The 15,655-nt window shown below is 41.9% G+C and overlaps 1 protein-coding gene across 6 annotated transcripts in view; it reads left to right on the forward strand.

The window, feature by feature from the left end:
• The window catches only part of ZBTB20 (zinc finger and BTB domain containing 20), a 476,227-nt gene that overhangs the window by 298,811 nt on the left and 161,761 nt on the right, over positions 1-15,655 (forward strand). For 4 of the 6 annotated variants that reach the window (XM_041410848.1, XM_041410849.1, XM_041410850.1 and 1 more), the window contains one exon: positions 14,213-14,313. The exons of 1 other annotated variant lie outside the window; for it this stretch is intronic. The gene's annotated coding sequence lies outside the window, so the exon portion shown is untranslated. Of the gene's footprint in view, positions 1-14,207; positions 14,314-15,655 lie in introns of all 6 variants that reach the window. One more of the 6 variants, XM_041410852.1, reaches the window with a different exon arrangement.

Below are 15,655 nucleotides of genomic sequence, written 5' to 3' on the forward strand. Positions count from 1 at the left end.
AGGAAAGGGGAGGAGTGGGCCCACAGGGAACCAGAATTGAAAATCTCTTTTCAATGAAAGACCCAAAATTTTGCCATAGCAGGCATAAAATGGAAGAGGCAAATCTTCTATTTCAGAAACTCAGAGCATCTTTTAAAATACTTTTGAAGGTTGAAAAGATAAATTAGAATGAATTATGTGTCGAGCTGAAACAGGATTTCAGTTCATCTCATCTTTATTCCTGCTTCTGAAGCAACTGCCATCAATTGTTTCAGGGCAAGACATTTTCCTTCTGGATACTTTCCTTCCAACTGAGCAGTACTGAATGCTGGACTAGGAGGCTAGGTTTGCTTGCTCCTGTGACAATAAACCTGTGTCCTGAAAAATCAGTTTGTTATAGTCATTCAAGTGGCAAGATAGGCAGATAGACAAAATTTGTCTTGTCTTACGTGGCTACAGATGCAGCTCATAATAATTAAAATTACTCATTGGCCTGTGAGGAAAACATAAAGAAAATTATTTTGTGGAAAACTAACAGAAAAGGGTAAGATTCACAGCTTACTCATTATCTTCATTCTAGGCAAACAATTATCTGTTTTATTATGTAATAAGGGACTTCAGAAATTTGGGTTGTATTCTCCCACCAAGACATGGTGAGGTTCTATATATTTTACCTTGTACACTCTTATCTTGAAATTTTCCTTCAGAGTGAGAATTATTTCTCCTGTGAGCACCTTTATATTTTTTCCCTGTGTATGAGAAAATCCATGTTCCCATACTGATGTTTTCTGACTTACAATTGTCCATGTAAAGTCAGCAAACATGGAACCATTACTGCTAATGCAGATTTTGCGATAAACAAGTTTTATTAGAAATGGGGAAAGTGCAGCTCGGGTCTTTGCCTGTCTTTCTCCACAGTCTTATCCTAGTGCTCTTCCCTTTAGATGGCACTCCCACATTAACTTGTGTATGACCCGAACAGCTGTTTGTGATCTATCATCTGTCTCCTGAAATATGATGGAGAGACTTACAAATTATACTAATTGTGGTGTCCACATCCCCTCTTCATTAAAAGTTGAAAATTGCTGTTCAAATATTTCATAATCAAAAATTAATCCCAGTCTACCTGTTCCAAATCATATATTACACCCTCTGGGAATGAATCCCAAATCCCCATTACAATTTGGATGCTCTCTCCTCTGGGTATTGATTACAAATTCTGGTTATTGTTCACATACTTTGTCATAGGGGGAATTAATCTCAAGTTCCCGTCTACTGTTCTGGGACTGAAAGCTATCTATAATTAAGATTTTTCTATTAAATGGATATTGACAATGAGCTTTTTTCGTCTACATATTTGGGGTTATCTTCTGGCAAGGAAACTCCGTCTGAGCTCGTGGAGAAGTCCTTCATGCTGAGTATTCTGAACACCAATTTTCATGCCACTGGGGATGCAGATGTTTTGCAGGAGCCGGTGGCATAACTGGACTGTTCTCCTAATGTTGATGTCGGGTGAGGAGATGCAAACATTTTCACAAAGGCTCAGCAGAGTGGAGCAAATAAACAGATGAATAAACCCAGAAGAGTTGCGTCAGAAATGTAGAGGAAGATGCCAGCATGCAATTGTGAAGTGCTCTACAATTGCAAACCTTACAAAATCATAACAATCTTAGATATGTAGAAGGGAGGAATAATTTGTTCTCCTTTTCAGCAGTGGATAGAATAAGAATTAAAATACTGTGGTGAAAGGTAGCAGTATAAAAATACCAGAGAGACAATGTCTTTTTGATAGGTGAATCTGTGTTCCATCTGATTAGTTTCAGCAACTTTGACTACAAAACTAACTGCTGTTATTTCCACATAGATTCAGTTATTTTCCATAGAATGATGAAAAGCACATAGAAAAAAAAAAGAAAAGAAGTCTTCAGTTCCATAGCTGTGTCTGTCTTTGTTTCTTCATGGGTAGAAAATGGCACCAGAACAGCCCTGTTTTTCAGGGAATCTGGACTCTGGACATAGGTTTTGGTGTTTCAGACCCACAGCTGCTGCTAATAGACATGGTGTTTCCAGTGGCAACAGTTGTCTCATGCATTCTTTCACACTTCAGAAAAGATCCCCGTTTCCTTTTTTCCCTCTCTTCTTTAGCAGTGGGCAGCCCTGCAACCTTTTGATCTTACCGACTTTGTACATTACATGACTGAACTCAGCTACGCCAAACATCCTTTTAGAAAATTTGACATTTGTGCCATTTGAAAAATGGGAGGGAGAGAGAAGGAGAGAGGGGGAAGAATGAATCCTGGCGGCTTCCTCCTGCCCTTTTGATTAAGAGTGCAGTAAGTCAGGAGAAGAGGTGGGACTTCTAACAAGGAGGCGGAGGTGTAAGCTGGTTGTGATCTGTGATGTATGCACAGGCATGCACAAAGAGAAAAGGAAAGAAAAAGACAGAAGACAGACAGTCAGAAATTACTACCAGAAATTAAATAATTGATGTAAAGTTTATGTGACAATCAAAGAGATGAGATAAGATGAGACAAAGGAAAACGTCCTTTGGTACTATCCTAAAACTGGTGAGGGAGGTTTGACTTAGGAACTTCCAAGGGCCTAATAATTTTAATTTTGTAACACATTTGTTTCTATTCACTGCTTTGCATCTGCTGTATTCTGTGCATATTGTATTCGGTTTTTTTCTGTTCTATGATAAATTTTGTGCAATCATTAATAATTCCAGTTTTTCTAAATTTTTGCCTACCTCTGCTATTCCCATCTTCTAGATGGTGCAGAGTTTATGGAACTGGAACATCTGTTCATATGTTGGCATGCAAAGGGAACAGGGACGAGGCTTATTATGCATTCTATTGTTTGCAAATGAAGGCAGGGCTTTGCAAAAGTTCATAGCAGCTTCATAGCTTGGGCACTTGGGCTTCTCTGTGTGCTTCGGACATCATCCCAGCCAACGCTCAACTTCAGTCTTCAGACTGAAGCTCATCTCTGCTCAGGTACATGAAGGCTTTTGTAAAAGGGAAGTGCTGAGGTTTTTTACATCTTCCTTCAGTTTAATCAGTGCTGGCCTTTGCTGAAGATGTGATAGTGAACAGATTGAAAACTGGGTTAGTGTTTTGTGATAGCTCCTCAGCTATTATTTTTTAAAAAGAGCGGGGAAGAAAGGAGAAAGGAAAAGTGCTATGTGAGGAGAAATAACAGGCCAGAATGGGCAGTAATGTTAGACAGGGTCTTTAAATGTCCTGATGAAAGAGTACCAACTGTTTTAAAGTAAGTTTGCAATGATGTGTAAAATAGTTCTCTGTGTGAAAATCCATATTGATTTTCTTTTGCTTTGTTTGTATAGAAATTGTTCTCAGAATAGAAAGGCTTTGACATTTTGCCTTCTCCTGTGCTTAATAAGTAATTTGTGTTGTCCCCTCCTACCCACACATGTGCTCTGTCTTCTCTCCCTGGCTGTTGGTAAAGGATGGCTACTTGCTGCTTCATCCAGATTAATGGAAAATGGTGTTGGAGACCCTGCTACAACTCTGGTGGTCATGGGATCTGTGGTGGGAGAGAGGGAGGATGTGCTGGGTCCTTGGGTGGTGACAAGAGTGGTTAACACAAATGGCTGATACAGTTAATTGCCAGATGAGCTGGACATTGCCACTGGAGTCCTTGCAGTTGTTTCCACTTGGCTTCAGACACAGAAAGGCAGCTTTGTTTTTTGGTTTTTGTTTTCCTTTGGCAAGGTTGCCACAAATAACCTGACTGGTAAGATGATGTGAAAACAAGCACCTCTTGAACACTGCACATGTTAGTCCCTGTTCTTATGGTAAGATTTTGTAGATGCTGTGGTGAGCAAAGCCTCATGTGGTCAGAGAGAGAGGGAACTTAGGAGAACAGTTTTCAGTGAAGAACATTGACTTTTCTGCAGCAATAATCATAGAATCATAGAATGGTTTGGGTTTGAAAGTATCTTTAGATCATCTAATTCCAACACTTCTGCCATGGGCAGGGACACCTTCTACTGCACCAGGTTGCCAAAGCCGCATCCAGCCTGGTTTTGAATGCTTTCAGGGACGGCCTGTCCACAACATCTCTGGGCAACCTGTGCCACTGCCTTACCAGCCTCATCACAGAGAATTCTTCCTCATATCCAATTTAAATCTATGTTCTCTCAGATTAAGGCCATTACTCTTTGCCCTATTACTTCATGTCCTTATAAAAAGTCCCTCACCATCTTTTTTGTCAGCCCCATTTATGTACCAGAAGGATGCTCTGAGGTCTCCACAGAGCTTCCTCTTCTCTCGGCTGAATGACCCCAGCTATCTCAGTCTGCCATCACAGAAGTGCTCCAGCCCTCTGAGCATCTTCATGGTCCTCCTCTTAACTTGTTCCAGTGGAGTGGAAAAACACAGAGTCTTGCCGCTTGGCTTTTCTTAAAGCACTCCCTTTGCTTGTCAGGGTGCTGTCAGCTTGCCCAGATTTTCCTGCAGCAGGCCTGGCTGTTGTGGTGGCACCAGCTTCCATTTCCCAGTCACTGGTGTGACACACCTCTTCTGAGATCACGCTGTGCTTCTGAGGTGGGAGGAGGCAGCCAGCGGGGAGCTGGGAATGTTGGTGCTCACCCCACTTGCTGCCATTGCATTGAAAACAAATCCTACATGACCGCTATGGGGCAGTGGGGGCAGTAGAGCCTTGCAGGAATCGGTAACTGTGGGAAAGAGGGAGAAAATGGCTCATGGTTTTGTGGAGAGGGACTCACTGAAGCTGTATTTTTAACATGGTTGGGTATAAATGACCCATTTTTACCTCTGCATCATCCCTTCACTTCCTTCCTCTTTAAGTGATGTGTTATGCATAGATTTGTCATTTACACTCCAACTGCATTTTGCATTATTACATTTTAATGATATTTGAAGTTCTTGCATACATATTTGAGTTCCTGATATAAATGAAGAAAGAGAAATAATCAGCATACTTGGTTTATGTGATGGCATAAAAATGTTCTATCATAACTTTGGCAATTTCTTGAGTAAGATCAAGCACAAGATCAAATACTAAGAGAGGATCCAAGTACATCTGTCTATCTCAATGTCTCTAAAGTTAGGGTTGTTCGAAGTCAACAGCACAATTTTGCAGTTTGGCACCATGTGTACCTCAGATCAAAAAATATTTAACCAACTCTCCCCCTTAAGTTTTGTAACTTATGGTTTAGGTTTAAATGAAACAGAGGTCTGAGCGATCCTTGACTCTCACTATTTTTTTGTAAGTGAACATCTCACTTACAGACAAAGCATATTGGCTTTGTTTGAGGATGCTCTGCGTGATCCAGAGGGTCTAACCTCCTCCATCCCGTATCTCATGCCGACTTACAATCTGTTATAATCTATTAGGAATCTTGAGGCTTGAGGGCAGAATTTTGTGTAGGGATAAAAGATGCTTTCATGTTGGTGCTATGGGATATAATTTTTTTTTTTAATTCTTTCTCTCATTCTCCCTTTCATGAAAATTCATTAATCTGTGACATTTAAAGACTCTGTCTGAGAGGTGTCTGGAGCAGCGGCCGGCTGCATACATCAATAGTTTCTCAGAGTCTGGCACTCTGTCAATATTTGGGGGCCTCAGTAACAGCACTTAAATGCACTGCCTGCCTGCCATCATGCTCTTAGCGCGCCCGTAAGAGTCTGAATGTGGGGATATTAGCACGACGAGTCCTTTCACAACTGGCAGCACTTTAGAGACAAACTGCTTGGTAGGTATCTCTCCTCTTCCCTCCCCTCCTGTTTTCTGGCATGTCTGCTTTGTTTGTCTGATGTGATTTATGTATTTACACACAAATATGCATCCTGTGAGGGGGCATCATAAATCCTGAGGCTAGAGGTGGTATTATGGCATTATCTGTATAACAATGGAAATGGGCTGAAGCTGGATTTGGATGCAGAACCAGATTAAGCTTGGGTTGACTTCTGGGCCAGTTGAGTCAGGAACAGAGTTTTGTTTGGATTTCATGGTGCCAAAATCTTTAGAGTTCAGTTCCAAATAATGAGGATCTTGGACTAAAATATTACAGGAAGTGCTACTGTGGCAGTATTTCAACCAGCTCCAAACCAGAAGTGGAAAACAAGCCATTTCAAGACTTGGGTTCTGTTCAAATCAAAACTGTTACAGCAGGTTCAGAATCCAGACCTTCTGTTCCTTTTTTAATCCTATCCCACTGCATAAATTGGATTCACAGCTGAATATTACTCTGGATTATCCATGAAGCCTCCCTTTTCAGAGTTAAGAAACCCAGGGAAGAAAAATGCAGCATTTTATTTGTTTCTCAGGTGGAATGGGAAGTACAGTAAAATGAATTTGAATTCACAGATGTTTATTGATACCCTCCTTCCCCCTTTTGTCTGGTTGGAACATTATGGCTAGAGAGCAATCGCTGTATTTTATGATACATGTTTATTTTCTCTTTAGCCATTGTGCTTTACCTCTCGCTTATTGTGTGGCTGGATATGGCTCTGAAACCAGGTTGTCTAGAGAAGTGAAAAGCCACAGTGTCTGGAAGTTTGCACTGGCTTTTTAGAGCTGACTTGCGGACAGAAATCAGGCCATGAAACTCTGTCTGAATATTTCTGTTTCTAGGTCTCCTCAGAATACTATTTGTTTCAACCTATTTTATGATATATATTCCAAGAGGAGATTAAGGGATGGAGGCAAAGGAAGCCCCCCATTATGAACATTTTCCTGACTGAATTTAGGGACCAAAATCTTATACAAATATATCTGAATCAGAAGCTCTCTGAAACCACTTCCTTATTTTTCCTACTTTGCAAGTTCAGTAACACCAGCCAGTGCTCTTTAGCTGTGACCTCCAGCAGATCCTCCAGTGCTAGCTTGAGTAGACACCTTCTTCATGCTTTTCCGGTAATGTTCAAAAACCTTTTTTTCAACAAACTTCCCCTGGTAGCACCTGCAAACATTTGGCACGATAACAAAATAGACAAAATTATTGTGTTAGAACTACCTTGCAAGAGTAAGTTGGCAATGAAAATAGCTGACTACCATTTCTCAATCATTTCTTTGCTTGTTTTAGCACTGTCTCATCTGCTGCCTTTATCTTGATTTTTCCCTTACTCCGACTACAGCTGTATCTGATCTCCATTTTTTTGTTTGTGTCCCAGAGCACCTGTAGTTATAGAGTATTTTGTCACCTGTTGGAAAAAAAGGAAAACCCTATGAAAGTTTACAAATATCTCTGCAGAGGCAGTGAGTAACAAGGGATGCATTTATCCCTGCTTCAGGCCGAGCAGCAGTGAGAAAATAAACAGGCTGAAGGCTTCTGCGAATGCTGGAGGTGCATCTGGCTAGATGGCAGCAATGGCCAATAAGTGCAGTCAATTGACAGGGAAGAGGATTTCTTTTTAATGGCAGTAATTGCTCCTTTAGCATGGTGTGGGGGGCACATGTATGCTGAGGGGAGTGGCAGCCTGCAAGTGCTGCCCTTGGACAGAGCAGGACTGCCTTGGCACCGGCCGGCTCGGGTTGTTCTGTCTCAGCCCCTCGCAGGAGCCGTGGCCGAGGTGCAGCCTTGGGGCTGGGAAATGGCAGTGTGCTTTCCTGGAGTGAGCAGCAGCCCCAGGGATGGAGAAAGCTGACATGGGACTCCAGGACTCTGGGGGCACCCATGATGAGACCCCTAGGGCAGGAATTCTTGTCCCATGTGCTTCAGAGTTCCTTCCTCCCCAGCGTGCGCTTTGCGCTGCCTTTCGCAGTCTCAGCAGAGGAAGGCGCGAGCTCAGCGTAACCCACGCACCTTTTGTACCCGGGGAGTACATCTCAAGGCATAATGGGGAGCATTTGAACCCCGTCCCCAGTGTTTCAAAAACGTGACTGACTTTATTGTCAGTGACAGCCATGTGTGCTCTGAGAAGCCTCCCCACCCCCAGCCCCAAGTTCTCTACGTGGAAGTTGAAGAGTTCATAGTATTGCAGTCCTTTCTCTTTCTGTGGTGTTTATTTTCCAGCGAGCTCCAGTTGTCCATCAACTAAGTAATCTGCCCTTGTGAGATGTATGGGGTCCTCAAAAGAGAGGCAGGGACACCTCTCCCCTGCAGTCCCACGGCTGTTTCCACCTCTCTGGAGATATTGAGCTTGCATTTCCCATTCCTGCTGGTGACAATTGTGTGCCTAAAGCCCTGCACAGGGAATTTGAAGGTTGCCTGTGAGGCTTTCCACTTTTTCAGGCTCTTTCAATCCAACTAGTCTTCCTTCCCTGGAGGGAAGAGAGGATTTGTCCCCAAACAATGGGGGTACAAAAGTGCTGAGGGGATCTCAGGTTTTAGTCTTCATTCATTAGATGTCCCTGTTGGTTCCTGGTAGCTGTAAACGAGATGCTTTCTTTGAGTGCTGAAACTGATGAAGCAGGAAAAATCCAGGCTTGCTGTCCGTTCATATTTTACGTCTATTAATAAGTAATTAATTTAAAAAGAAGCTGATGTTCCCATGATGGGCTGCTAAATATATGCGAGTGCAACTATTGGCATTAAAAAGAGATTTGACTGCAGTTGAGGAGTTATTTATATTTTAGTAAATCATGTAGGTCCCAGTTGAGATGAGCAGTCTCATCATTGTTTTAGGCGCTGCACAGACCTGCTGTAGGAGGTGCATGAAACCCCAAAAATCTCAGAGACTGCAGAGACAAACTGTAGACAGGGAGACCCCCATAAAGAAATTAAATAATAACTCGCCTTGGGTGCAGAGATGGGGGCTGAATCAAGAAGGGAATGCACATCTCCTGCTTCCCTGTTCTTTCATTAAGTCAAGAGCTGGTTGACTCACAGTTCAGCCCTTAGATTTAAATCTGGGTAAAAGTGTTGAATTTAATTTTTTATTTGCTGAAAGCTGCTCACCTTAGATATGGGTTAGCCAAAATTACGCAAGGGAAAAAAAAAACTAAGAAAAAATAAAAAGTTTTGGAAAGCCAGAAGATTTTGTTTTGATATTTCTAAACAAGGTTTCTGGGCTTGTTTTGATATTTCTAAACAAGGTTTCTAGTTTTGTTTTGGGACTTAGTCAATTTTAATCGAAATATATTGAACACAAACAAAAAAACTAACCCATTTCATTAAACACATAGGTGGTTTTTGTTTGTTTTTTTTTTCCCTTTCCTTGTTCTCAGTTTGGTCAGCTAGCCAAATAAATCAGCTATTTGCACAACTGTAGTTCTAATTAGAATGTTGGGCCCTGGGGACTTGGGCTATATATTTCAATATAGTATGTATTTATAATAGCAAGTACCCTGCCTGGTACTCCATATATAATAATATCAAGCAGTCAAGTGCACTGGGGAGATGGGGGCACTAGGGAAGACCCAGTGCCTTTTAGCTCTTCAGATTTTTACTTTCAGTGGCAGTTATATTTTGGAGGGTACTGCTTACAAGATAAAATTTGCATTTATTTCAGCAACTCACAAATGGGATTCACTGCAAAGCTATCATTAAAGGGAAATAATGCAGAAGAAGGAACAAAGGATACGTTCTCAGCCAAGGCTGACATGTAGACACTTTCAGAGATCCTTGATGCCATAGGAAAAATGCTGTTTTCTCACTCTACCATGGCCTCCCAAAATCCTGAAAACCAAGCAGTTAGGTACAGGAGCTGCTCATAAAGTGCTGTGACTGTTCAGCTGTATTTTTGTCTATTTGCAGTGTTTCTACCTTGCAAGCAGTGTAGTCATTTCTGTGATCATTCCTGTCTAGAAGCAGTTTCTCTGTTCCAGTTCAAAGCAGCAGAGCCCATTTTCTGTGAATGGCTTCCAAGGAGGAGGACTCTGGCATCAGGTATTCCTGATGTGCTTTTGGCTTGTGTAAATTTTCCCACTCTACTGCAGGTAGCTGGTAGGAGCTGAAGGAGTCACTTGAAGTTTGGTGTTCATTACTCTTCCTCATCTTCTTTTAACTGATCTGGATTAGTGTTTTCTCCATTTGCACATGTCCATGAGCAGTAAACCCATAAATTTATTCAGCCTTATAACCATGTTAGAGAAGCTCTAATAGGAGAGGGTGAGATGTTTTCTTCCCAGCACAGGCAGTGTGGTATTCATCCTGCTTTTTTCTTGCAGTACAGCCTGAGCTCTGGCACCCAGGGCACTCCGCCATCCTGTCTGCAGTGCCTCATGCTGTGATTTGGCAGTGGTGATGCTCCCTCCAGGTGATTTCTCTGCATTGTGCAGGGCCAATGCTGGTTTTGGTGCTGCTCCAGTCCCAGCTGAGGGGCTCCGGTGTACTTCTCATATGATCTTCATGTAATGAGACAGACTTCTTCCTATGAACCTGTAGTGGGTGGGTGGGGAAGGAATATGCCTTAGAATTGCTAGGCCTTGACTGCCAAGTCAAAATTTACAGAAGTTACAGAATTTTCTGAGTTGGGAGGGACCCACAAGGATCATCGAGTCCAACTCTTAAGTGAATGGACCACACAGGGATTAAACCCACAATCTAGGTAATATTAGCACTATACTCTAACCAGCTGAGCTAATCTCAGGGTCAAGTCCTTGAAGATTAGGATCACGCTTTCTAGTGGAGAATTCTTCGGATTTCCCTTGTCTTTGACTGAATTGTCACTGTACAATGCGCCAGTCTTGATCTGATAGTTTAGCTGCTGAATGACACCCAGCTAGGGAGCCATGGGTAAAATCTAAGAAATGAGACTTTACCACGCCCTCTCTGACTCCCCACAGGTATGCTTTGATGTAGTTAGCTTTATGCAGACTTCTGGAAACTTCTTTTGATGTCTGTGTGGACCCCATATTACTTAGTCCTTACCTTCAGAAGTCTGGGGCATTACTGGACAAAACAAGGGTCTGCTCCAAGCTGTCAGATTCCTTTCTACATTGCCTCTCAGCTGCCCCATTTAATACTGTCTGATGGTGAATAACACAGAGAAACAGGTTGTCGAGAGAGGCAGTGGGTGCCCCATCCCTGGAAGTATTCAAGGTCAGATTGGACAGAGCTCTGAGCGAGCTGATCTGGTTGAAGAGAGAGGTCCCTGGTCATTGAAGGAGGGTTGGACTAGATGACCTTTAAAGGTCCTTTCCAACTCAGACGATACTGTGATTCTGATTGTATGGTAGATACCACGACATTCAAGATAAGTGAGAATGTGGTAGGAAAAAAAAAGGTAGATGAGATGGGTGGGGCTGGAGACTTGACACGGGGAGCTGAAAGTCGGCTGCAATATACAGGAGGGTGGGCAGACATTTTTCCTGAGTACATATCATGGAATCATGCATGTAGGGATCTGCCTCTACTAGTCTTTCTTTGTTAAGGAATTCCGCTGTTAGATTCCAGTGGTCCTAGCACTCAACCCAAACATTCCCATGAAAAAGAAACACAGGTCCTTCTGATGAAGCTGTCAGTGGCCTGGGGTAGAAAATTGTGGAGAAGTGAAATTTTTATTTCTGGTTGTTGCTGTTCTCTTTGTGCACTTAGTGCTACAGCACCAAGCAAAGGTTTGTCTAGACCAGAGCTCAGGGCTACTTATTTTCCTCATAATCCATTTCCTTTTGCCAACAGCAGTGGCTTATGTGGCTAAGTCAGAAGGGAATGCTCCCATCACAGACAGCTTCTTTTCTATGATCTTCATTAAGCTTTGGGCCATTAACTCAAGATGCGTGATTATTTTGTTTGTTCGAACAGCAAGACAAGCAGAGTCTCCTCTGAGTGTTTCTTTCAAGCAAACCAGCATGACTGAAAACTGGGAGCTTGCCAGAAAACGTTACGTGAAATAGTAGTGGCAGGTTCATCTTAGTGTGGGCGGAGAGGGAGCGATGTACCCTCTCTATTACAGCTTCAAACGTGCAGTGTCCATATGCCATAGTTGAGTTGGTTTATGGATGGAGAATGAAGGATACTACTCCATCTCCTTCATGCAAACACTGTGTGAGTGCTGGGGAATATGGAATGAAACGAGTATCAGCTGTTGCTGCAGTCCAAACACACAGCATTAGCATGCAGTATGCTATAGACAGTACCGTTTTCCTCCTTTATATTTAGTGTTAGTACACAGAGCCAAATACTAAAAGGGGGGTGGGTGGGTCACATGATGAAATTAATACCATTAATTATTTAGAAACAATCAAAGGAAATACAAGACATCTGGCTTTAAGCCCAAACAACTCATGGCACTGCTGTTGCCTTGTAACCTCATCAGCTCTTAGTCCAGTCATCTCTCTTCTTTCATTATGAACACAGGAGATGCTTCCCCCCCTACCCCTCCCCTTCCCCACCCCTCTTTCCTGCCTTATTTCTGGCAGCTTGGAACACAGATCACAAGACCGAACTATATAGTTTACTGATTTTGTGTGTATGAACCCTGATTCGTTCTGTGGTGAAAAGGCATCCCCCCACATCCCCACGCTATACAATAGTGTTTGATTAGCAGTGTGTTGCAGCCATAGATCACGTTTTCCTCCTCATCTTGATATTGGGTAGTAGCTGCTGTAGGAGGAAAAGGCACTGTTGCTGCTGTAGTGCTAAAAGTCATCAAGCACACGTGTTGCAGTAGGCTGCGCACAACATGCGCTGAGAGACGGTTCCTGCCCTGGAGGCTCTACGTCGGCAAAAAACTGGAGCAGAACAAACATCCCAGCAAATGGAGGTGTTGTGCCCATGATTCTGCAAGAGGGCTGTGGCAGACCCAGTCCGCTGGCCTTGGCGTTCACCTCCCCCTGGCTGAGGCCAGTGGTCTTATCCTTTGTGGCCATAGCCAGGCGTTTTTCCATCAGACTGATCTTTCAGTGAAATTCTTTTTCCTGAAATGAAAATTTTCTGGGGGAATAACTGTTTTACCCAAGAAAAGTCAAATAAATATTTGCCAACTGCTGGTTCTGAAAGGCTCATTACTCTTTTTCCCCTCCTCATTTTTCCAGGATAGTTGATGAAAAAATTCTGTTTTGGTTATCCGAGAGGTGTATTTTTGTGGAAAACCCTTCTTATGAGGAAAAAAGACCCACTTCACTGATTCTTCCAACTCAAGAATAGAACATTTTGGGGTCCCTTTCCCTCAAGTGATTATATCACCATGACAAGACAGTTCTATTTTCTCTTCAGCTCGGTCTTAGTATAGATGATTTAATACAGTTTTATTATGAGGTTCTCATCTTCCATAGGCAAATTAGGACATACAACTTCCTGAAATGGTTTTACTGGGGCAAAGCAAAGTTTTTGCTGGTCATTCTACTTTTCTGTACATTGGTGAATGTGGGCCCATTTTGATGGCTCAAATGCTGTTGTATTGAAGTAATTCTCATTACATCTTTGTCTGTGGAGAAGCCTTTTCGTTTCTTTCTTTTCTTGCTTTAATCTAAAAAGCATAGATTCACTGACTGTTCTCTTAATGGTTGTTGAGAGTTGCTTTGAAGAACTCTTATTTTATGAAAATGCACTGAGACTTCTGTCACAGTAAGCATCTCCTGACAGTCTTTACCTGCTCTTTACTACTATTTTGAAGATGCACATTCCCAATTATCTGTGAAAAAGCATTGAAATATGCTTTCTTGGTTCTGGGAAGCTTGCTTTAGACTACTGCTCTCTATTATTTGTAGTATTCCATAGTCTACTCTTGTCCTCAGGAAACTATGGCATCAGTTGAACATATTGGGTGTGATTTTTCAAAGTATGCAGTTACCCTCATTTGGTTCCTTCTGCATTCAGTGTGTGTTAACACTACCTTCAACAAAGGCAGAGTTAGGCCTATGCAGAAGGCTTTAAAAACAGAAAATTAAGCCCACCTCTTGCACTCTGGGCTATTTGTAGACAAGAACATATGTTATCAGTGCTTCTGCTGCTTTTCAGGGTGTTTGTTAAAGGTGCTTAGACTCTTCTCTGAGTAATGGAGTAGTTAGTTTTGATGCTAGGATAGATTTGTTTCTTTTGTATTGTCCCTTTAAGTTTATCATTGGACGTATTTTATCTCCTGAAATTAAATTTAAACAAAAATTCTAGTAAACTAAAAAAAACCTCAAACAAACAACCAAAAAAACAAAAAACTCCACAACCTCTTAGATTAAGCTGTTCCAAGGTTTTATTTGTTTCCTTATACTAAAGCCAGTACTTTTTATTTTGTTTTCCTCAGCTGTAGTCATGAAGTACAGTTTCTTGTTTACGTAAAACTTACAGTTTTATTTTCCTTTTTTCTTCTCTCCCTTTTCTTTTCCCTTTCCTGACATCTGCATCACATGTTGATGTCAAGAGCAGCAGCGGTTGGCAGTTTTCCTCAACTTTGCGAGAGAGAGAGAGATTGTGTTGGAATGAAACCTTGCTCTGCGTGCAGCCTGCTTGAGATGCAGCATTGAAAGGTATAGTCTCATTTTCTGTCTTGAAACCAGAGATGAAAACCACAAACAGGTAGAAATCTTGGTGCCAAACCACCTGTTGAGTTGCAGCCGAAAGGCCTTTGGCAATGCTTTCCTCGCTGTATCCAGTTGGAACATGTTACATGGCTGATTCCCACAGTATCTGTCTGTACCTGCGAGTTTGGTAAAGAGGCTAATTCATTGGAGAAGATTGGGATTGAAATTCAGTTAGAGTTAGCATGGCAAAGAATCTTCTGCTATTAGTCTTGCTTTTTTGCCTGGAGTAGCATACATCGCTCGTGTAGCTCAGTTCAGCATTGAAAATACCAATCCCGAAGTCACATGCTGTGTATTAGAGAGAAAAATGAGATTTGTTGAAACAGCTTTGTGTGGAGTCCAGATCTGCAATAGCATGATATCCTAGAGGTCAGAATTGAGGTGACTGGATGAAACTGTGAAGACAAAAGTTGTGAAGTACCCTGCCGGCAGCATCAGTACTTCATCTTTTGAGGGTATTACAATTCAGAAAATGACTTGAAATCAAGTTAAAATGCTATCCTTGGACTGCTACACATATGCTCCCTGTGACATACACATTACAGAAACAGCCACTGTGTGTTAATATGGCATTACAATTTTGGACTCCACCCACAAAAATTAATAACATTCTTCAAATAAGAGTGATGTAGGATGCTGACACATTTAAGCCCATATGTTCTTGGACTTGTGTCCTCCAGTGCATGAGAGAACTAGAAATCCCATCATTTTTCTTATTTCCTGTAAAGCCATGCTGGTAAACTAGTAGAATGTAAGTGCTGGCAGGCTGGCGGCTGGCAGGGTTTGGACCATGAATAGCTGAACAGTAGAGCCATATTTTATACTTTTCCATGCTCTTATGTGTCCTATTCTGTTAGTGGTACTAGTTAACTTTCATGGGTTTGCACAACCATAATTTAGAACAGATTTGGGCCTCGCTATTTATATTTGTGCAGATTGCCTCATGTTTGTGAAACAATTATTTCCTGTGGATCTGTAGCATTGTCCAGTGTTGCGAAATGCTTTCATATGTATATATGACTGGTTAAAACATGAAATGTGTTTTGAAGCAACATGACAAAGAGCAGTAAAATCTGCACAGTAACTGAGCTTTACTTGGCTGCCCATACAATGTCCAATTAATGCAGTTACTGTGCTCTGAAGTCTCTCCAAGGGTGAATAAGACATGCTGTGGCCTTGTAAAAGATGCATTTTCCCTGAATTTTCTAAAGATTCCCATTACAGATGCTACAATGACATGAGGACAGCGTAATCTGTATCTTTAGCAGCAGTAACAATGCAGGGTGTG

The sequence above is a fragment of the Onychostruthus taczanowskii genome, unplaced genomic scaffold (assembly GCF_017590055.1).
Source record: "Onychostruthus taczanowskii isolate IOZ18803 unplaced genomic scaffold, ASM1759005v1 scaffold34, whole genome shotgun sequence".
Lineage (NCBI taxonomy): Eukaryota > Metazoa > Chordata > Aves > Passeriformes > Passeridae > Onychostruthus > Onychostruthus taczanowskii.